The sequence below is a fragment of the Salvelinus namaycush genome, chromosome 5, assembly GCF_016432855.1.
Source record: "Salvelinus namaycush isolate Seneca chromosome 5, SaNama_1.0, whole genome shotgun sequence".
Lineage (NCBI taxonomy): Eukaryota > Metazoa > Chordata > Actinopteri > Salmoniformes > Salmonidae > Salvelinus > Salvelinus namaycush.
Window position 1 is genome coordinate 19,162,424 of NC_052311.1, and position 25,258 is coordinate 19,187,681.

Below are 25,258 nucleotides of genomic sequence, written 5' to 3' on the forward strand. Positions count from 1 at the left end.
ATTTCTGAGATCTGTCCAAAAGCTAGATCCAGGATTCTTACAGGGTTCATTTTCAATGTCTAATTTAACTGATTAATGCTTAATATATGATATGATGACAACTTACACTGCCATAAATGCAAGGACAGAAAGTAAAGTTTTATGTCACACGATTTTGGACAAATCCGTCAAGACACCAAACATGACAAAGGGTTAAACATTGAATATAGCAATGATCCCCCCTTATATCTTAATGTAATGACATGAAAACTATTAGAATGACTTTTCAACAGCTGTAACAAGTTGTCTAGTGTAGGAAATCTTTCGTACACTAGTTTATAAAATGACCCATATAGTGCACTACTTTTGACCAGAAATACACCCTGAGTTGTCTAACCCAAATAACCCCTACCCCCTATAGCCCCTACCTCATATAGCTCCTACGCATTTGTTTATTAGTAACTTTTTCCAGTACTGCCAGTACTGCCTTGTCAGGTTTTGGGCAATATTTTGACATACAGTTCAAATAAAGTGTTACCCATCATGTATCATTGGCCAAATGTCCCCAGTTGTTCATTATAACAGCTTAGTTTGCGATGTGTGCTCAAATACCACCAAACCTGACCATGATCTCGTGATGGGGTTGTGAAAACGGCTACCTCCCTCGCAACCTTCACAACCCATGTCTCCAAACAGATCAATTGATGCTCCATTCGTTCTTCTCTAACTCCATCTTTATCTCCATTCACTTGTCATATTTTGTCTCAGTCTTCATAGAGTGAGCATGTTCACGAGTAACGAGAGCAATGAAATCGATCAATTGCCTCTTTTGTCAAAGAGTGAGTTCTAAGTGCATGTCAAGCCCACACCCAGATGCTAAATGGTGACCATACAGGCATATTAAGCCAAAGGTCACTTATGGAATATTCACATTTATGAAATAGAGGGAAATCAGGAAACACGATCTGGAAGGCAATAATATCTTTATCTTCAATAGACTTGAGCAGTAGTTCATTGGTATAATTCAAACTCTTCAAGGGGGGCGAATTGGCTGCCTACTTTGTCACATATTAAAATCTCACTTATCACCTTATCATCTAGTTGAATAAAACGATGAAAATGGACTTGAAGTGAGTGAACTCACAATAGTGTTTTGATTATTAACTCAGGGATATAGAGGAATTAATTAATTTCATTTTCTTTTCAAAACATGCTTAAGTATAATCAGGAGATTAAAGATTGTTCAGATTTCTTAAAGCAGTAGGAATAGACAGAAAATGTGCTGTATATGCGTTTTGATCAGAATAATAGCTGTGTATTATAAAACCCCCAAAAATAGAATCCAATACAAAGTATTATTATATTACAGTTGATATGATGGGGATGTTGTAATCCAAGGCCAAATCTGAGAAATGGTCAACCACTTTCTGCTTCCTTCCACCAACAACATACAAAAGTGAACAGTTGACACACACCCCCCTACCTTAATGAATAATTCAGAATATCACCACACAGTGTCATAGAACAGACTATAGTATTTATTCATCTTTCAGTGGTCAGAGCATTACAGATATAAGAGAGAACCCGTCTCATTAGCATGTAAACCCATCTGCCTTAATGAGGTGGGCTAGCAAGTATAAACCATTTTTTTTTTACCCCATCTCAGTAGTAAGTGCCTAATTAAGTGCCAAATAAAGTAACAGGGTTGACTGTAACAGGGTTGACCGTAACAGGGTTGACCATTTCATGAGCCATGTAACGGTTGTTCTCCTCCTCGTCTGAGGAGGAGCATGGATTGGACCAAAACGCAGCTGGTGATGAATACATGTTGATTTATTAAACAAGACGAACACGAAGCACACTTGAATAACTACAAAACGACGTAGACAGACCTGAACATGAGAACTTATAGAACACAAAGAACGCACGAACAGGAACCGACTAAACAAACGAAACAGTCCCGTGTGGTAACAACACTGACACGGAAGACATTCACCCACAAACAAACGGTGTGAACAGCCTACCTTAATATGGTTCTCAATCAGAGGAAACGTCAAACACCTGCCCCTGATTGAGAACCATATAAGGCTAATTAACAATGAACCTAAACAAGAAACAAATAACATAGACTGCCCACCCAGCTCACGTCCTGACCAACTAAACAAAGCTAAACAAAGGAAAATAAGGTCAGGAACGTGACAAGCCATAAATTCCCTTGTGACAGCGGCAATGGAAACTTGTTGTGTGTAAAGAGGGAGGGGCAAATGAATGCAAGCTTTTAAAAAATTAAATTGTTAAAACATTTCTTGCCTGTCTATCTATAGGTAAAAGGGTTGATGTGTTACAATGATGGTAAAAACATGGAGAAATGTGAGGTTAAGTGGGTTAAAAGAGTCATAGAAGTCGCAGAGGATGCATAGAGGGACATGTCAAAATGCCACATTTTTACACTTTAGCAAAACTTTATTCAAATTAGAAATATGATTTATTGAATTTTCCATGTGGTCTATATTAAAGGGCATTTCATTAAATATAAAAGGATATTATGTGTGCACAATTTCTATGCAAATGACCCAGGTAACGCACGCTATAACATTACATGTTGGTTTCCAGACACAGATTAATCCTGATCCTGGAATAAAATACTATTTCAATGGAGCATTTCAATTGAGAAGGCCTTTTAGTCAAGACCAGGACTAGGCGTAATATGTGTATGGGAAACTGGCCCTATAAATGAACTAATAGAGTTGAGAACTGTGTCACGCCCTGACCTTAGTTCCTTGTTTATGTTTAAGAAATAAAAGCTGAAATAAATAATTCTCTCTACTATTATTCTGACATTTCATATTCTTAAAATAAAGTGGTGATCCTAACTGATCTAAAACAGGGAATTTTTACTTGGATTAAATGTCAGGGATTATCAAACTGAGTTTAAATGTATTTGGCTAACGTGTATGTAAACTTCCGACTTCAACTGTATATCCATAATAATGATGCTGATGCATCATTTGGCCTCTCATGGTACAGGGGAGATCGCATTTGTACAAACCCCCGTTGTTGCAAACCAAATGCTAGGCTAAGCAAGGGGAAATAATGTATTTAATGAGAACCTTATTGCATTGATCTAGTCATTTACCGTGGTATATCAAGAACAGCGTAGTGATACTTCAAATAGAACAGTAAACAAGTATTTCTGCATCATAAGAAATACAGCCTGAGGGGTTGTGGTATATGGCCAGTATGCCACAGCTAAGGGCTGTTCTTGGGAACGATGGGAAGCGGAGTGCCTGAATACAGCCCTTAGCCGTGGTATATTGGCCCTAGACCCCAAAGCCCCGAGGTTAACAACATACATAGAGCAGTAAACAAGTCATAAGCAAAAATACACGTTCTACAGAGATAAATTGTGGATGAAAGATCCAACTTTCTCTTTCGCCAATAAAAACATTAGTCAAGGAATCACAGTGTTACTATATTATACTGTGTGCTGTCAAAGTGATAAAATCAACATTATGATGTCATCATCCACCAATCGACACGACAGTCTCTTGTCCTCGTGTTCTTTGACACTTCTTATGGTTATGACCATAGAATTAGGAATTAAAATACTAGAAATGAATATGAACCTTCTTATGATGGTCCAAAGGTCAGCCATGGTTTGCCAGTGGTGTAATATGTTATTGCGTAAAACAATGAATGTGAAGAATTTATCTGCTTTGTACGTGTGTTAGCTAGATAGACATATATTTTTTCATATTAACTGCCAACATGCCAACATTTCATTCAAACAATGCAGTCAATCCACAGCCGTACACTGATTGAAATCTCGTTGATGATAGGACTTAGACAAGTTGTAAATGAAACAAGTACTGATATTGTATCATAATAGTACTCACAGCTTTCCAAGAAAACCCAATCTGAGACATTTATGGTCTGTTTACATATATTTTAGAGGCTATTTATACAGAAAATTGGTATAAAACCTGTATAAACTGTATTTCTAACTATATGACAATATTTTAGGTTGACTATAATTCTATTACACAATTTCTGATGCATCACATGCCTTACTTTTATTTTACTGCATATGTAAACTGGAAGACATGGAGATCAGCACACTCAAAAAATGAATAAATCCACAAGCATAAGTAAAATCAGGAAATGCATTCATGACCTAAGCTCGCCTGCAGCGTTTCCCACACCCGGTCCTCGGGACCCCCAGGGGTGCACCTTTTTGTTTTTTCCCCTAACGTTACACAGCTGTTGATTAGTTGATTATTTGAATGAGCTGTGTAGTCCTAGGGCAAAAACCAAAATGTGCACCCCTTGAGGTCCTGATGACCGTGTTTGTGAAACCCTACTCTACTGCCATTCATTCCAATAAGACTGGTTTTGGATTTGTCCATGACCAAGATCGCTTCCATTTTCACCCTGTTGTGGAACATTGAGGGTTTATGACATAGCCCCTCTAGTAATTTAAAATGATCTCTATGGTTATGACACAGATATGACAGGTGTCCAAACACTTGGTTGATTAGTGACAAACTGTTATGTCAACATACTATTTTTCATAACACCTGACCCACAGTAACTGGTTTGGATTCATACAAAATTACAGTCTTGTCCATTTGATATTCATGTCATGTATTTGACGACAATTATTCTGTTTTGATGTACAGATCAAATAAAGTGGATGAAGGACAATTAAAAGGACAAGAAAAACCTTCAAAATGTTAATGGAGAGCTTTGTGGATACTGTAGCCATGTGTGGGAGTCAGAGGGTTGACCTGATCAGGTGTTGGAGCCAGAGGGTTGACCTGGCCAGGTGTTGGAGCCAGAGGGTTGACCTGGCCAGGTGTTGGAGCCAGAGGGTTGACCTGGCCAGGTGTTGGAGCCAGAGTGTTGACCTGGCCATCTGTTGGAGCGAGAGGATTGACCTTCCATACTACACAACATAAACATCCCCAGAGAACTACAATAGTTGCTAATACACAACAAGGTCTACGCTGTTGGGAGTCAATAGCTTGCGCAGACCAGCTGGCTAGAGTGTTTACAGATATATTCAATCTCTCCCTATCCCAGTCCGCTGTCCCCACTTGCTTCGAGATGTCCACCATCGTTCCTGTACCCAAGAAAGCAAAGGTAACTGAACTAAATGACTATCGACCCATAACACTCACTTCTGTCATCAGGAAGTGCTTTGAGAGGCTAGTTAAAACCTCTTAAGGATCCGCCCTTTTTTTTTTATTGCCGAAAATGACATACCCAAATCTATCTGCCTGTAGCTCAGGCCCTGAAGCAAGGATAAGCATATTCTTGGTACCATTTGAAAGGAAACACTTTGAAGTTTGTGGAAATGTGAAATGAATGCAGGAGAATATAACACAATAGATCTGGTATCAGATAATACAAAGAAAAAAACAACCGTTCTTTGTATTTTTTTGTACCATCATCTTTGAAATGCAAGAGAAAGGCCATAATGTATTATTCCATCCCAGGTGCAATTTAGATTTTGTCCACTAGATGGCAGCAGTGTATGTGCAACGTTTTAGACTGATCCAATAAACCATTGAATTTCTGTTCAACATTTTGTATCAAGACTGCCCAAATGTGCCTAATTAGTTTATTAATAACTTTTCATTTTCAAAATTGTGCACTCTCCTCATAGCATGGTATAATTTGTCTGTATTTCACTGTAATAGCTACTGTAAATTGGACAGTGTAGTTAGATTAACAAGAATTTAATATTTCTGCCAATATCAGATACAGTTGAAGTCGGACGTTTACATACACTTTAGCCAAATACATTTAAACTCAGTTTCACAATTCATGACACTTAATCGTGGTAAGAATTCGCTGTCTTAGGCCGGGTTCAAGTCCGGACTCTGGCTGGGCCACTCAAGGACATTCAGAGACTTGTCCCGAAGCCACTCCTGCCTTGTCTTGGCTGTGTGCTTAGGGTCGTTGCCCTGTTGGAAGGTGAACCTTCGTTTTCATGGTGCCAGGTTTCCTCCAGACGTGACGCTTGGCATTCAGGCCAAAGAGTTCACTCATGGTTTCATCAGAACAGAGAATCTTGTTTCTCATGGTCTGAGAGTCTTTAGGTGCCTTTTGGCAAACTCCAAGCGGGCTGTGCCTTTTACTGAGGAGTGGCTTCCGTCTGGCCACTACCATAAAGGCCTGATTGGTGGAGTGCTGCAGATATGGTTGTCCTTCTGGAAAGTTCTCCCATCTCCACAGAGGAACTCTAGAGCTCTGTCAGAGTGACCATCAGGTTCTTGGTCACCTCCCTGACCAAGGCCCTTCTCCCCCGTTTTCTCAGTTTGGTCAGGCAGCCAGCTCTAGGAAGAGTCTTGGTGGTTCCAAACTTCTTCCATTGAAGAATGATGGAGGCTACTGTGTTCTTGGGGATCTTCAATGCTGCAGAAATGTTTTGGTACCCTTCCCCAGATCTGTGCCTTGACGCAATCCTGTCTCGGAGCTCTATGGACAATTCCTTTGACCTCATAGCTTTGGCATTCACAGTCAACTGTGGGACCTTATATTGAGAGGTGTGTGCCTTTCCAAGTCATGTCCAATCAACTGAATTTACCACAGGTGGAATCCAATCAAGTTGTAGAAACATCTCAAGGATGACCAATGGAAACAGAATGCACCTTAGCTCAATTTTGAGTCTCATAGCAAAGGGACTCAAAATACTTATGTACATTTCTAAAAACCTGTTTTCGCTTCGTCGTTATATTGTATTGTGTGTAGATTGCTGAGGCCATTTTTTATTTAATCCATTTTAGAATAAGGCTGTAATGTAACAAAATGTGGAAAAATTCAAGGGATCTGAATACTTTCCGAAGGCACTGTAGCTCAGCCTTCAACACCAAATTACCTTCCAAGTTCATCATTAAGCTCGAGGCCCTGGGCCTTGTGCAACTGGGTCCTGGACTTCCAGATGGACTGCCCACAGGTGGTGAAGGTAGGAAACAACACCTCCACTTCACTGAACCTCAACACAAGGAACCCACAAGGATGCGTGCTCAGCCCCCTCCTGTACTCCTGTTCACCCATGAATGCGTAGCCACTCATACCTCCAAGTCAATCATCAAGTTTGCAGATGACACAACAGTAGTAGGCCTGATTACCAACAATGATGAGCCAAAAAGATCATCAAGAACATCAACCACCCGAGCCATGGCCTGTTCACTCCGCTATCATCTAGAAAGCGAGATCAGTACAGGGAAGCTGGGACCGAGATACTGAAAAACAGCTTCTATCACAAGGCCATCAGACTGTTAAATAGCCATCACTAGCTGGCTTCCACCCGGTTATTCAACCCTGCACCTTAGAGGCTGCTGCCCTATGTACATAGACATGGAATCACTGGTCACTCTAATAATGGAACACTAGTCCCTTTAATAATGTTTAAATTATGTTTGCATACTGCTTTACTCATCTCATTTGTATATGCTGTATTATATTCTACTGTATTTTAGTCAATGCCACTTCAACATTGCTCGTCCTAATATTTATATATTTCTTAATTCCATTCTTTAACTTTTAGATTTGTTGTTATTGTTGTGAATTGTTAGATACTATTGCACTGTTGGAGCTAGGAACACAAGCATTTCACTACAGCCGCAATAACATCTGCTAAAAATGTGTATGTGAACAATAACATTTAATTTGAGTAGAACTCAGGGCTTATGTCAGATCAAGAGCTTCCATTCTCTTTCCCTGCCTCTTGGGATTGCTTTTATTTGCTGTCATGCTTGAGGGCTTCGTAAGGTCAAACTCTGGTCATTTCAGGTGAACACTAGAACAGCAGTTTGAAGTCTTGTATTCCATCAGATATCTTGAAATCAGTTCCGAACCAAACTAATAGAAAATGAAAACTGTAGCTTTTATACAAACATTTATAAAGGTTTTTATAAGTCATGGTTTGTTGTTTAAAAACAGAAAACAAAAGTAAATATTGTTCTTGGACTGGACAATGGTCTTCAACAGAGCCTGGCGCGTCCAGGTGACATCCAACTCCGGTGGGCTCCACATTGCCCAAGCCTACAACAGTCTCCTGAAAGTCAGTCAAGAGCATTCACTCTCCTCCCTCAGCACCCTCCTCTGATACAGTATTCTCAGTTTATCGGATGGCCTGAAGCAGGATTGAGTAGGGGGAATCAGTGGTCACATCCAAAAGGGAGGTGAAAAATCAATAAGACAGGTACAGACCATCAGGCCAGCCCTTGCTATCCCCAGTTCCTCTGCTGACTCCGTGGGTAGACACTCCTCAATCAAAATGTAGCACTCACCCAGGCGTCTGCTAGATTTTGATAGAGCGCCATTGATACACATCAGTCATTGGGATAAAAACTACAACAAGCCTCTGATGTCCAAGCCTGTGCCATCTCCAAGCTAGCTAGCTAGCTAGTCAAAAACGAAGCTAACTGAATAATAAATAAATAAAATTAAATATTATTAATAATAATAATAAAGACAGTTTATTTATTTATTTATCTACAAATGTTTCACATGTTTGTTTTTTCTTCAGAAATGATTGCTTATGGGTACCTTCGTGTGTGTGTAAAATATTGCTGTTCTCAGATTTTTACTTCATAGATTTAGGATGTGTTTAGCTGGAATGGAATGTTCGTATCCTGTATATTTCACTATGACATGCAGTTGACTAACCAAGCTATCTTATGGTGAATGCACTAAATGTAAGTAACTCTGGATAAGAGCGTCTGAAAAATCATTGAAATGTAAAATGCTGATCTCATATTACTGTATTGAAAAAAATATATATACAGTATATACAGTTGAAGTCGGAAGCGTACATACCAAATACATTTAAACTCAGTTTTTCACAATTCCTGACATTTAATCCCAGGAAAAATCCCCTGTTTTAGGTCAGTTAGGATCACCACTTTATTTAAAGAATGTGAAATGTCAGAATAATAGTAGAGAGAATGATTTATTTCAGCTTTTATTTCTTTCATCACATTCCCAGTGGGTCAGAAGTTTACATACAGTCAATTAGTATTTGGTAGCATTGCCTTTAAACTGTTTAACATGGGTCAAATGTTCTGGGTAGCCTTCCACAAGCTTCCCACAATAAGTTTGGTGAATTTTGGCCCATTCCCCTGACAGAGCTGGTGTAACTGAGTCAGGTTTGTAGACCTCCTTGCTCACACAAGCTTTTTTAGATCTGCCCACAAATTTTCTGTAGGATTGAGGTCAGGGCTTTGTGATGGCCACTCCAATACCTTGACTTTGTTGTCCTTAAGCCATTTGGCCACAACTTTGGAAGTATGCTTGGGGTCATTGTCCATTTAGAAGACTCATTTGCGAACAAGCTTTAACTTCCTGACTGATGTCTTGAGATGTTGCTTCCATATATCCACATAATTTTCCTTCCTCATGAGGCCATCTATTTTGTAAAGTGCACCAGTCCCTCCTGCAGCAAAGCACCACCACCAGTCTTATGTACATTTCTCGTGTTTGTTGGCCCAAACAAGTCTCTTCTTTTTATTGGTGTCCTTTAGTAGTGGTTTCTTTGCAGCAAGTCGACCATGAATTCTTGATTCACGCAGTCTCTAACCTCCTCCCTATAGGCTGTCTCGTTGTTGTCAGTGATCAGGCCTACCACTATTGCGACATCGGAAAACTTAATGATGGTGTTGGAGTTGTGCCTGGACATGCAGTCATGAGTGAACAGAGAGTACAGGAGGGGACTGAGCACGCACCCCTGAGGGGCACCTGTGTTGAGGATCAGCGTTGTGGATGTGTTTTTACCTACCCTTACCACCTGGGGGCGTTCCGTCAGGAAGTCCAGGATCCAGTTGCAGAGGGAGGTGTTGAGTCCCAGTGTACTTAGCTTATTGATGAGCTTTAAGGGCACTATGGTGTTGAACGCTGAGCTGTAGTCAATGAATAGCATTCTCACATAGGTGTTCCTGTTGTGCAGGTGGGAAAGGGCAGTGTGGAGTGCAATAGACATTGCATCATCTGTGGATCTGTTGGTGCGGTATGCAAATTGGAGTGGGTTTAGGGTTTCTGGGATAATAGTGTTGATGTGAGTCATTACCAGCCTTTCAAAGCACTTCATGGCTACAGATGTGAGTGCTACGGGTTGGTAGTCATTTAGGCAGGTTACCATAGTGTTATTGAGGACAGGGACTATGGTGGTCTGCTTGAAACATGTTGGTATTACAGACTCAGACAGGGAGAGGTTGAAAATGTCAGTGAAGACACTTGCCAGTTGGTCAGCGCATGCTCGCAGTACACGTCTTGGTAATCTGTCTGGCCCTGCGTCCCTGTGAATGTTGACTTGTTTAAAGGTCTTACTCACATCTGCTGCAGAGAGCGTATCACACAGTCATCCGGAACAGCTGGTGCTCTCATGCATGTTTCAGTGTTATTTGCCTCGAAGCGAGCATAGAAGTAGTTTAGCTCGTCTGGTAGGCTCGTGTCACTGGGCAGCTCTCGGATGTGCTTCCCTTTGTAGTTTGTAATGGTTTGCAAGCCCTGCCAAATCCAACAAGCGTCAGAGCCGGTGTAATACGATTCGGTCTTAGTACTGTATTGACGCTTTGCCTGTTTCATGGTTCGTCGGAGGGCATAGCGGGATATCTTATCAGCTTCCGGGTTAGAGTCCAGCTCTAGACTTTAGCTCAGTTCAGATGTTGCCTGTAATCCATGGCTTCTGGTTGGGGTATGTACGTACGGTCACTGTGGGGACGACGTCATCAATGCACTTGATGATGAAGCCAGTGACTGATGTGGTGTACTCTTCAATGCCATCTGAGGAATTCTGGAACATATTCCAGTCTGTGCTAGCAAAACAGTCCTGTAGCTTAGCATCTGCTTCATCTGACCACTTTTTTATTGATCCAGTCAGTGGTGCTTCCTGCTTTAATTTTTGCTTGTAAACAGGGATCAGTAGGATAGATTTGTGGTCAGATTTACCAAATAGAGGGCAAGGGAGAGCTTTGTATGCGTCTCAGTGTGTGGAGTAAAGGTGGTCTAGAGTTTTTTCCCCTCTGGTTGCACATTTAATAGAAATTTGGTAAGACCAATTTAAGTTTACCTGCATTAAAGTCCCCGGCCACTATCAGCGCCGCCTCTGGGTGAGTGTTTTCCTGTTTGCTTATGGCGGAATACAGCTCATTGAGTGCAGTCTTAGAGCCGGCGTCAGTCTGTGGTGGTTTGTAGACAGCTACAAAAAATACAGATGAAAACTCTCTAGGTAGATAGTTTGGTCTACAGCTTATCATGAGATACTCTACCTCAGGCCAGCAAAATCTTGAGACTTCCTTAGATACTGTGCACCAGCTGTTATTTACAAAAATACATAGTCCCCCACCCATTGTCTTACCAGACACCGTTGTTCTATCCTGCCAATACAGCGTTAAACCAGCCAGTATGTTGATAATGTCGTCGTTCTGCCACGACTCTGTGAAGCATAAGATATTACAGCTTTGAATGTCCCGTTGGTAGTTTAAGCAATGGCATTTTTCTGGACACTCTTCCGTATACCCCAGCTCTGTGGAGTGTACGGCTTAACTTCTTATGGCTGCAGCCCGACGTCGGTACACTTATGACAACAGCCAGCTCAAAGTGCAGGGCGCGAAATTCAAAATATATATTTTTTTAAATATTTAACTTTCACACATTAACAAGTCCAATACAGCATATGAAAGGTACACATCTTGTGAATCCAGCCAACATGTCCGATTTTTAAAATGTTTTACAGGGAAGACACAATATGTAAATCTATTAGCTAACCACGTTAGCAAAAGACACCACTTTTTTTACTCCATCAGTTTTTTACTCCATCAGTAGCTATCACAAATTCGACCAAATAAAGATATAAATAGCCACTAACCAAGAAACAACTTCATCAGATGACAGTCTGATAACATATTTATTGTATAGCATATGTTTTGTTAGAAAAATGTGCATATTTCAGGTATAAATCATAGTTTACATTGCAGCTACAGTCAGAAATTGCACCGAAAGCAGCCATAATAATTACAGGCACCAACGTCAAATACCTAATTACTCATCATAAAACATTTCTGAAAAATACATAGTGTACAGCAAATGAAAGACAGGCATCTTGTGATTCCAGCCAATATTTCCGATTTATTAAGTGTTTTACAGCGGAAAAAAAATGTAGCGTTATATTAGCTTAGCACAATAGCCAGAAACACTTGGGCGCCGGCGACTACGACAGATATATGAAATAACATCATAAAATGGGTCTTACTTTTGCTGATCTTTCATCAGAATGTTGGACAAGGTGTCCTTTGTCCAGAACAGTCGTTGTTTGGATTCAGAACGGCAACTTTCCCTCTTCATTTAGCAAGCGCGCTAGCCGGGTGGCACGACACTCTCCATGTCAACAAACGGAAGAGAACGGAACACGGCAAAACTCCCGAAAAAATTTCAATAATCTGATGAAACTATATTGAAAAAACATACTTTACGATGATATGGTGACATGTATCAAATAAAATCAAAGCCGGAGATTGTAGTCGCCTATTACGGCAGCTAAACAAAAGGCAACCCCACTGTCCAGCTCGCGCTCTTCAGAGTACCGAAAATGGGGGACACGTCATTCCAAGATGATGTGTTCCATCTCAGACCAAGATAATCACCTCATTTCTTCTCTCACAGCCTCTTGACACCCAGAGGAAGGTGTATGACGTGCATGTATACTAATAGGTCTTGTGCCCATTTATAGGCAGGAAGAAGAACAGAGCATCGATTTCAGACATTCCACTTCCTGGTCAGGAAATGTGCTGCAGAATGAGTTTTGTTTCACTCAGAGAAATAATTCAAACGGTTTTAGAAACTAGATAGTGTTTTCTATCCAATAGTAATAATAATATGCATATTGTACGAGCAAGAATTGAGTACGAGGCCGTTTGAAATGGACACCTTTTATCTGGCTACTCAATACTGCCCCTTGCAGCCCAAACAGGTTAAAGGGGTGCTATGGACAGATACTCCAATCTCTGCTGTGGAGCTTTACAGCTTCTTCAGGGTTATCTTTGGTCAGTTTGTTCCCTCTAATTAATGCCCTCCTTGCCTGGTCTGTGAGTTTGGGTGGGCGGCCCTCTCTTGGCAGGTTTGTTGTGGTGCTATATTCTTAAAAAAAATGTAATAATGGATTTAATTGTGCTCCATAGGAACAGGTCTATATTTATTGAGATCATGTGACAGATCATGTGACACTTAGATTGCACACAGGTGGACTTTAGATAACTAATTATGTGACTTCTGAAGTTAATTTGTTGCACCAGATCTTATTTAGGGGCTTCATAGCAAAGGGGGTGAATACATATGCACGCACCACTTTTCAGTTTTTTATCTTTTTGAATTTTATGAAAAAAGTAATTTTTTTCATTTCACTATTTTGTGTATGTCCATTACATGAAATCCAAATTAAATCCATTTAAATTACAGGTTGTAATGCAACAAAATAGTAAAAACACCAAGGGGGATAAATACTTTTGCAAGGCACTGTATATATAATACAATTGAGGTGAGGGCGATGGAAATGCTTTTGGCGGTTGATCTGCTTCTGTTCTGTGGGTGGCACTCTGTACTCTTTTCGAAGGATGGGTCCCGGGCCGTGGTCTGCTGGTCATTGGGATGACAACCCAACTCGGGATGAGGAGGGGTTTTAGCAGGTGGAATAGTGGGGACCAATTGGAGGTTACTTAGTAGCAATATAAATATCATGGTACAGCTATATAGACACTCAATCATCATGTTACTTTTTAATGGTACATTTACAAACATGTATATAGCCAGTTATAATTGTAATGGTTGAGCAGATAAGAAAAGACTATCAGTATTTACCTGGCTAAAAGAGAAGGAATATAATATCTATTGTTTACAGGAAACTCATTATACAATTTTAGATGAAGTTTTGTGGAAAAAGGGTGGGTGGGGGTGAAATATATTTCTCCCATGGGCAAAGAAATTCAAAAGGGGTGATGATATTAATTAATAGTAATTTTGATCCAAATGTGCAAATTGTCCAAACAGTTCCTCAAGGTAGATGGATGATTTTAAATATGTTATTGGATCATAAACAAATATGGCTTATTAACCTATACGGTCCAAATAATGATGATCCAAGCTTCTTTGAAAATATATATAATAATTGATCAACTCTACAAGCAACACAAGACTCTATTATTATGATGGGAGATTATAATACTGTTTTAAATACCTCTATGGACCGTAAAGGAAATCACAATACAAACTATCACCCTCAGGCACTTCAGGAAATCATGAATGTCATGGATATATTGGAATTAGTGGATATATGGAGGCTTAAATACCCTGACATAGTGAGATATACATTGCGGAGGCTTAATCAAGCTAGGCGTCTTGATTACTTTCTTATGTCATTCTCATCTGGCACCAAAAGTTTTAAAAAATTGATAGGGTACAGAATGCGGTCGGATCATCACATAATTGGCATATATATTACTCTTACAGAATTTCCACATGGGCGAGGATGTTGGAAATGTAATCAAAGTCTATTGGATGATAACTTGTTTTTAACTAGGACAGAAGAATTTATAACTGACTTTTTCTGACATAACATAAGTACAACTGTCACGTATACTCCCTCTCCGGCCTCTAGGTCATCAGGCTGCTGATTATTACCACCGTCTCGCGGACCTGCGCATCATAACACTCCCCTGGACTCCATCATCTCCTTGATTATCTTCCCTATATCTGTCACACCCCTTGGTTCTTTCCTCAGGTGTTATTGACTCTGTTTTCATGTCGGTGCGTTGTTTGTGTTTCGTGTTTATTGTTTCTTTTATTTATTAATTAAAACACTCACTCCCTGAACTTGCTTCCAGGCTCTCAGCGCACTAGTTACAACAGCAGATCCCCTTATTGTATGGGACATTAGAGGCCATGCAATTCAGTATTCATCTAAAAACAAAAGCAATTTAGGTTAAAAAAAGTCCATATTATCAAAGGAAATTGAAGGACTAACAGTACATATAAAAACTGTACCATAGAGGTACAGAGTAGGAAAAACTAAAAGAAATGGAGGAACTTATTCAAGAAAGATCCTGTGTAATATATCATAAAAATAAAGCAAACTGGATGGAATACAGGGAAAAATGCACCAATCTCTTTTTCAATCTTCAACAACTTGTTACAAATGATGGAGTAACTCATGATTCACCTAACTATATTTTGAAAGAGGAAGTAAAGTACTTTTAAGAATATGTTTTTGTTTCAGTCTCCAACTCCACTAACCGAAGCTATTTGTATGGATTTTTTTCCTATTATTAATGTAAAATTAACATCTGTACAGAAAGACTCATGTGAAGGCCAAATTACAGAAGAGGAACTTCTTGATGAAATCAATGCCTTTAAGTCCGGAAAAACTCCAGGGCTGGATGGCATACCAGTGGAAGTATACCACACTTTTTTTGATATACTCAGAGGACCATTGTTAGTATGTTTTAACCACTCCTATATAAATGGTAGTTTATCGGACACTCAACAAGAAGGTCTGATTTCATTATTACTGAAACAGGATCCAAGTGGTGTATATATAAAGATCCAGTTCATTTAAACAACTACACTTCAGTGTTGTGATGCAAAAATTCTAACTTAATTAAAGAATTAAAAAGGTTTTGTCAGATATTATTCATCCTAATCAGACATGTTTTTTACATGGACGATACATTGGAGATAATATAGCCAAGTACTGGAAACAATAGAACGCTATGAAATATCGGGGAAATCAGGCCTGGTTTTCATAGCTGACTTTGAAACGTTTTTTGATAGAGTTGACTGGAGTTGATATATAAATGCCTGGAATATTTCAATTTTGGATAATCTCTTATAAAATGGGTTAAAGTTATGTATAGTAACCCAAGGTGTAAAATAGTAAATAATAGCTACATCTCAGAAAGTTTTAAACTGTCAAGAGGAGTAAAACAAGGTTGCCCACTATCGGCATATCCACTATTAGATCCAACAATTATCCACTATTAGATCCAACAATAATTCGAAATCCATGGCTTTAAAGCAAAGGTGTCATTGTACGCTGATGATTCATGTTTTCTTTTAAATCCACAATTATAATCCCTCCACAGCCTCATAGAGGATCTAGATACTTTTTCTAACCTCTCTGTATTAAAACCAAATTATTATAAATGTAATATATTATGTATTGGATCACAAAAAAATTTACCTTTTACATTACCATGTAGTTTACCAATAAAATGGTCTGACGGGGATGTGGACATACTCTGTATACATGTCCCAAAAGAAAGAAATGACCTCACTCCAATACATTTTTATAGAAAGTTAGCAAAAATCGATAAGATCTTGCTACCATGGAAAGGAAAATACCTGTCTATTTGTGGAAAAATCACCTTGATTAACTCTTTAGTCATATGACAGTTTACCTATTTGCTTATGGTTTTGCCTACACCTAACGACCAGCTTTTTAAATTATATAAACAAAAAATATGACACTTTATTTGGAATGGCAAGCCAAACAAAATGAAAGGGCCTATTTATATAATGAATATGAATTTGGAGGGCAGAAATTATTAAATATTAAGCATTAGACCTCTCACTAAATGCATCAGTCATACAAAAGTTATACTTAATCTTAAGGCAGAGCACGAAATTCAAAAATATTTTTTAGAAATATTTACCTTTCATACATTCACAAGTGCAATACACCAAATTAAAGCTTAACTTCTTGTTAATCTACCCATCGTGTCCGATTTTAAAAAGGCTTTACAGCGAAAGCATACCATATGATTATGTTAGGTCAGAGTCTAGTCACAAAAAAACATACAGCCATTTTCCAGCCAAAGAGAGGAGTCACATAAAGCAGAATAGATAGATAGATAAAATTAATCACTAACCTTTGATGATCTTCATCAGACGGTACTCATAGGACTTCATGTTACACAATACATGTATGTTTTGTTCGATAAAGTTCATATTTATATCCAAAAATCTCAGTTTACATTAGCGCGTTATGTTCAGTAATGTTGTGCTTCGAAAACATCCGGCAAATTTGCAGAGAGCCACATCAACTTACAGAAATACTCATCATAAACTTTGATAAAAGATGCAAGTGTTATGCACAGAATTAAAGATATACTTCTTCTTAATGCAACCGCTGTGTCAGATTTAAAAAATGCTTTACGGAAAAAGCACACCATGCAATAATCTGAGTACAGCGCTCAGACACAAAAACAAGCCATACAGATACCCACCATGTTGTGGAGTCAACAAAAGTCAGAAATAGCATTATAAATATTGACTTACCTTTGATGATCTTCATCAGAATGCACTCCCAGGAATCCCAGTTCCACAATAAATGTTTGTTTTGTTCCATAAAGTCCATCATTTATGTCCAAATAACTCCTTTTTGTTAGCGCGTTTAGTTCACCAATCAAATAATTTTATTTGTCACATACACATGGTTAGCAGATGTTAATGCGAGTGTAGCGAAATGCTTGTGCTTCTAGTTCCGACAATGCAGTAATAACCAACGAGTAATCTAACCTACCAATTTCACAACAACTACCTTATACACACAAGTGTAAAGGAATTAAGAATATGTACATAAAAATATATGAATAAGTGATGGTACAGAATGGCATAGGCAAGATGCAGTGGATGGTATCGGGTACAGTATATACATATGATATGAGTAATGTAGGGTATGTAAACATATAAAAGTGGCATTGTTTAAAGTGGCTAGTGATACATGTATTACATCAAGATGGCAAGATGCAGTAGATGGTTTCGGGTACAGTATATACATATGAGATGAGTAATGTAGGGTATGTAAACATATTGTCACGCCCTGACCTTAGAGATCCTTTTTATGTCTCTATTTTGGTTTGGTCAGGGCGTGAGTTGGGGTGGGCATTTATGTTTTGTGTTTCTATGATTTTCTATTTCTATGTTTTGGCCGGGTATGGTTCTCAATCAGGGACAGCTGTCTATCGTTGTCTCTGATTGGGAACCATACTTAGGTAGCTCTTTTTTCCACCTGTGTTTGTGGGAAGTTGACTTTTGTTTTCCCTTTATTCAGATTACAACCGCTCACTTTCGGTTGTTTGAAAACGAAATAATTTCCAAAATATCGTTATTTTTTTAAACAAGCCATAGAAAGTTGGTTGCAATTTCAGTTTAATCCACCTGAAAAGACAGAACAAATAATAGAACACATTTTGTGGTTGAACTCAAATATACTAATTGATAAAAAAAAAAAAAATTATCATCTTTGTAAATTATATCATAAATAGGAATGGTGGAGTTACGTCACACATGCAACTAACACAAATGGAAATGTCTGCTCTACCCAAAATTACAACCAATTATTTTCAGCATTACCACAAAAATGGAAGAGGCAAGTGGAAGGGGGAAAAAGTAAGTAACATGTCTGTCGGACCTGCATTAAAGACCAAAATTGGTTAAAGAAAATTGTGAAAAATAAAAATATATACCCGTTTCATTTAAGGACCAAAAAATTGACAGCTGTGCCATATAAATTACAAAATATTTGGGAAGAGATTTTCGATGTAACGATTCCATGGCACATGGTTTATGAATTGACACGCAAAACTACACCGGATTCAAAACTTAGAATTTTTCAATTTAAATTATTATACAAAATTCTTGCAACCAATAGAATATTACATATATGGGGGATACAATCTTCCCAGCTCTACAGATTTTGCTGCGAGGAGGCAGAGTCATTAGATCATTTAGTTTGGTACTATCCATTATGTAGCTCGTTTTTGGTCACAGGTTCAGGGGTGACTGAAGCATTGTAACATTTACCTATAGCTAACGCTGCAGATAGCAACACTGGGTGATTTGAAAAGTAAATCAATCAACAATATATTAATCATTTTAGCAAAAATTTAAAACATACGGGGTCTGTAAAATGTACATAGGTTCAGCATTTTTGTGAAATAACACAGTTACAAATATATGGCCAATGGAAATCAGAAAATCTGAAATGGAGGAAGGCCAGGACTAAAAACAAACATAATATAACTATTGTAAAATAGATTGTGTCTGCAAAATGTGCATAGTAAACTCAGCAAAAAAAGAAACGTCCTCTCACTGTCAACTGCGTTTATTTTCAGCAAACTTAACATGTGTAAATATTTGTATGAACATAACAAGATTCAACAACTGAGACATAAACTGAACAAGTTCCACCGACATGTGACTAACAGAAATGGAATAACGTGTCCCTGAACAAAGGGGGGGTCAAAATCAAAAGTAACAGTCAGTATCTGGTGTGGCCACCAGCTGCATTACGTTCTGCAGTGCATCTCCTCCTCATGGACTGCACCAGATTTACCAGTTCTTGCTGTGAGATGTTACCCCACTCTTCCACCAAGACACCTGCAAGTTCCCGGATATTTCTGGGGGAAATGGCCCTAGCCCTCACCCTCCGATCCAGCAGGTCCCAGAGGTGTTCAATGGGATTGAGGTCCGGGCTCTACGCTGGCCATGACATAACACTGACATTCCTGTCTTGCAGGAAATGACGCACAGAACGAGCAGTATGGCTGGTGGCATTGTCATGCTGGAGGGTCAAGTCAGGATGAGCCTGCAGGAAGTGTACCACATAAGGGAGGAGGATGTCTTCCCTGTAAAGCACAGCGTTGAGATTGCCTGCAACAAGCTCAGTGCGATGATGCTGTGACACACTGCCCCAGACCATGACGGACCCTCCACCTCCAAATCGATCCCGCTCCAGAGTACAGACCTCGGTGTAACGCTCATGTCTTCGGCGATAAACGCAAATCCGACCATCACCCCTGGTGAGACAAAACTCGGCAGTGAGGAGCACTTTTTGCCAGGCCTGTCTGGTCCAGCGACAGTGGGTTTGTGCCCATAGGCGACGTTGTTGCTGGTGATGTCTGGTGAGGACCTGCCTTACAACAGCTACTGCACTAGAAAAAACTTTCTTGAAAGTTCTTGAAATGTTCCAGATTGAATGACCTTCATGTCTTAAAGTAATGATGGACTGCCGTTTCTCTTTGCTTATTTGAGCTTTTCTTGCCATAAAATGGACTTGGTCTTTTACCAAAAAGGGTTCCCCTATGGGGACAAATCAAAGAACCCTTTATGGTTCTACATAGCACCTTTAATTCAAAGAGTGTAAGGAGTGGTTTGTGACTCAAGCATCTTCTCACCTATTACCAATTGTTCAGCTCACACCGCAGTTACACCTCCAACATTGCAAAAACCACTTCCAACGCTCGATCTGATTGAATCGAGGCTGAAGGTTTTTTCATTACTTTGTGAATATCAGCCATTCCGTTGACTCTGCTCAACTGTCTGCTATTAAATGCTTTACGACCATACCTCTTTGATTAAAGAAAAACGTGTTCCATTACACTGACCTAAAGACATGTACAGTATGTCAGGTTGGATACTCGTCTCTGCCCCCCCCCCCAAAAAAGAGCGATAGCATAAGCTTGCAAATCAGCTCAGTGAGACTGCACAGGCGAGAGTTAAACGGATTGATTTGGTTAACAATTTACTGGTCTGCCTACCCTTAAAAAAAAAACTAGAAAAAATCACATCTGAAAAAAACTTGGTTTTCAGACACACATGTGTGAATAAAAAAAAGATTATGTGAAGAACTAAAACAAAATTTTTGTTGCCATTTTCACAAGTATGGCGCATGTGGTTTTTGGACACGTGTGAAGTTTCACATGTACATTTGTGTGTTTTTCCCTTGTGATTATAATTTGTTTAACCAGCAGTAGGATGTAGTGTGCTATGTTGCTGGAATGAATGTGCCAGAACATGCAACTGGAAAAAAGACAGCGAAAGCAAAGTTCATGTCACGTTCTGACCATAGTTCATTTGTATTTTCTTTGTTTTAGTGTTGGTCAGGACGTGAGCTGAGTGGGCATTCTATGTTGTGTGTCTAGTTTTCCTGTTTCTGTGTTTGGCCTGATATGGTTCTCAATCAGAGGCAGGTGTTAGTCGTTTGTCTCTGATTGGGAGCCATATTTAGGTAGCCTGTTTTCTGTTGGGGTTTGTGGGTGGTTGTCTTCAGTCTTTGTGTGTCTGCACCAGATAGAACTGTTTCGGTTTTCACGTTTTGTTGTTTTGTATTTTGGAAGTGTTCAGTTTATTGTCTTTTATTAAACATGATGAACACTAATCACGCTGCGCTTTGGTCCTCCTCTCTTTCTCTCGAAGACGATCGCTACAGAACCACCCACCAAAAAAAAGGACCAAGCAGCGTAGTAACAGGCAGCAGCAGCAGCGATGTCAGGACTCCTGGACATGGGAAGACGTTCTGGACGGAAAGGGTTGCTACAGAGATCCTGGCTGGGAGGGATCGCCTCCCATGGGAACAGTTGGAGGCAGTCAGGAGAGCGGAGGCAGCAGCTAAAGGGAGCCAGCGCTTTGAGGGAACACGTCTGGCAAGGAAGCCCGAGAGGCAGCCCCCCCAAAAAAATATGGGGGGGGGGGGGCACACGGGAGTGTGGCGAAGTCAGGTAGGAGACCTGCGCCAACTCCCCGTGCTTACTATGGAGAGAGAGAGCGTCGTACTGGTCAGGCACCGTGTTATGCGGTAGAATGCACGGTGTCTCCAGTACGCGTGCTTAGCCCGGTGCGCTACATCCCAGCTCCCCGCATCTGCTGAGCTAGGGTGAGGATCCAGCCAGGGAAGATGGTGCCAGCCCTGCTCTCCAGACAGCCAGTGGGTCTCCTCGGGCCAGGATATCCTGCGCCGGCGTTGCGCACTGTATCTCCCGTATGTCTGCACAACCCAGTGCGTCCTGTGCCTGCGCCCCGCATGTGCCGAGCTAGAGTTACCATCCAGCCAGGACGGGTTGTGCAGGCCATTAGCTCGAGACCTCCAGTGCGTCTTCACGGTCCGGTCTATCCAGTACCACCAGTGCCAACACCACGCACCAGACCTCCAGTGCGCATCCACAGCCCAGTACATCCTGTTCCTTCTTCCCGCACTCGCCCAGTGGTGCGTGTCTCCAGCCCGGTACCTCCAGTTCCGGCACCACGCACCAGGCCTACAGTGCGCCTCCAGGGTCCAGTATGCCCTGTTCCTGCTCTCCGCACTCGCCCAGAGGTGCGTGTTCCCCGTCCGGTACCACCAGTTCCGGCACCACGCACCAGGCCTACTGTGCGCCTCAGCAGGCCAGAGTCTTCCGTCTGCCCAGCGCCGCCTGAGCTGCCCGTCTGCCCAGCGCCGCCTGAGCTGCCCGTCTGCCCAGCGCCGCCTGAGCTGCCCGTCTGCCCAGCGCCGTCTGAGCCGCCCGTCTGTCCAGCACCATCTGAGCCGCCCGTCTGTCCTGAGCCGTCAGAGCCGCCCGTCTGTCCTGAGCCGTCAGAGCCGCCTGTCTGTCCTGAGCCGCCAGAGCCGCCCGTCTGTCCTGAGCCGTCAGAGCCGCCCGTCTGTCCTGAGCCGTCAGAGCCGCCCGTTTGTCCTGAGCCGTCAGAGTCGCCCGCCAGTCAGGAGCTTCCAGAGCCGCCCGCCAGTCAGGAGCTGCCAGAGCCACCCGCCAGTCAGGAGCTGCCAGAGCCGCCCGCCAGTCAGGAGCTGCCAGAGCCGCCCGCCAGTCAGGAGCCGCTCGCCAGTCAGGAGCTGCCAGAGCCACTCTTCAGTCCGGAGCTGCCCTTCAGTCCGGAGCTGCCATTCAGTCATGAGCTGCCCTTCAGTCATGAGCTGCCCTTCAGTCCGGAGCTGCCCTTCAGTCATGAGCTGCCCTTCAGTCATGAGCTGCCCTTCAGTCATGAGCTGCCCCTCAGTCATGAGCTGCTCCTCAGTCCGGAGGAGTTTTTTCAGTCCAGAGGCGTCCTTCAGTCCAGAGGTGTCCCTCAGTCCTGTGGGCCCGGTTATTAGGGTTCCCAGGCCAGGGTCGGCGGCGAAAAGTAACTCACTCACTAGAGGATCCCACTATAATAACACTAGTACACTATTACTCCCCACCAGTTTCAGTCAAAAGCTGAGGGATGGGGCTGGAGAAATGTAACCACTCTCAAATCATAGACTACGCTATGGATGCAACGACTGACCTTCCATAAAATCAAAATTATAGTTGACTCCCAAAATGAAAATGGAAAATGGAAAATGGATTTGTCTCCGTCCGTTAATTCGTACGTTAGTCACACACAATATCTCAGACAGCACTGGGCCGATTTTGACAAAACTTGGGTCTTGCCATAGAGATCCGGCAATTATAAAATTCCACTGATTGGCGTAAGGCGAGAGCTATAGCAAATAGCTGAAATGTGTTAGTTACGCGATATCTCAATTGACCCAAGGAGGACGTTGCATCATTTGTCAGGGACGACCTGTTTACTGTTGCCTTGTATATGTTAGGGTGAAGTGTCATCTCTAATTCAAAACAATAGCCAAAAAATACATTTTATTAACACATAACAGTGCGTTCTCATTGAAATTATGACAAACGTTTCCATGGTAATCCTTCTCTAACTGGTTTCTAGTTCCAAGAAAAACATTTCCCAACATGTTTTGTAACCCAAACAAACTTGTATTTGGTTCCAATATAGAATTCCAAATGTTTTGTCACTCTAAAAAACATAGACCTTTTAGCTTGAGCGTATGCCTCACTGTGGGCTTTCTAGTAAATGCTCTAATTCATAGCAACTCTCTCTTTTTAAAAAAAGTGTTCACTGTTTTGATTACAACCCTTGAGAATAACTATATCAATGACAAATAGATGGACCCATTTGAACAAAGTGATTATACTTATATTGGTCTCCACCTCATGTTTCCCCCCCCCCCAAGGCTGTTCTCTCGAACAACGTCAATACTCTGTACATTCGTAATAAGAGAGAAAGAAAATCTGTCTGAACACAGTTTCGATGGGGATGGGGATGTTGATGAAGGAGGCAAAAGGCGAGTTGAGTGTATCAGCTAAATCAATATCCTTAGCTGGGCTTGCTCAAACATATGGGAATTTGGGAGTTATGTCTTGGTCGGCTTCTGATTGATTTTTACACCCCAAGCCTTCAGGACTATGGTGAATGTTAATTACCTGAATATAGGAACAAGCAGAGTGTAAAGTCATCCTAAAAACCAGAATGACAAAGAATAGCTGAGGTCCAACCCTTCCGTGTAACCGGTCGGCTCTGGAGGACTATAAAGCAAGAAGTTACTACAGAATATTTACATTGACCTGCTCAGCACAAATGTCTTATGAAAGTTGGAACTTATGGACTGTGTACGGATACAGAAGACATTGACCTGTGGAGGATGTGAAAAACATTGGAATACTTTTCTTTGTAGTGTACCATTAATGATAACAAAGCATATCAAAACGATTTTGAAATGAACATTTCACATGAATGAATAATTCTGTATTTCATGGGAGATGTCTTGCATACACCCGCTCCCTCTCGCCAGCGATTGATGTTCCTGGTCTACTAACCACCTGCCCTGGCAACTATTATTACGCACACCTGCTCCCGATCATTACGCACACCTGGACTTGATTAGCTACGGCCGTCTGGGACAAAGGAGAGCTGTAGTGGTGGCCCACCTTGGCGCAGGACGATGCCCACTATGTCAACTCCTGCTCCATATGTGCCCAAACCAAATATCCCCAGCACGCTCCAGCAGGGAAACTACTTTCCCTTCCCGTGCCCCAGCGGCCTTGGTCCCATCTGTCCATAGACTTCGTTATTGATCTCCTCCCGTCTGATGGTTCCGTTTTATCCCTCTCTCTGATCTCCCTACTGCTCTCCAGGTCGCTGAGGCACTGTTCCAGCAGGTCTTCCAACACTATGGCCTTCCAGAGGACATTGTCTCTGACCGTGGCCCCCAATTCCCGTTGCGGGTATGGAGAGCCTTCATGGAGAAGCTGGGGGCCATGGCCAGGCTCACATCCGGGTACTGGCCTCAGTCCAACAAGTAGGTGGAGAGGACCAACCAGGAGCTGGGGAGGTTCCTAAAGAGTCACTGCCAGAACCGACCGTGGTAGTGGGCCTGGTTCCTTCCTGGGCGTAGTATGGCCAAAACTCACTTCGTCACTCCTCTACTGGGTAGACTCCCTTCCAGTGCGTCCTGGGATATAAGCCGGCCCTGGCTCTGTGGACGGTGAGCTGAGGAGGTGTGGAACGCAGCCCACTGGAGACTCCAGCGCACCGTCTGCCATCGGAAGGATCAGGCGGACCGCTACCGCAGTGAGGCTCCAGTGTTCCATCCTGGTGATAGGGTCTGGCTCTCCACCAG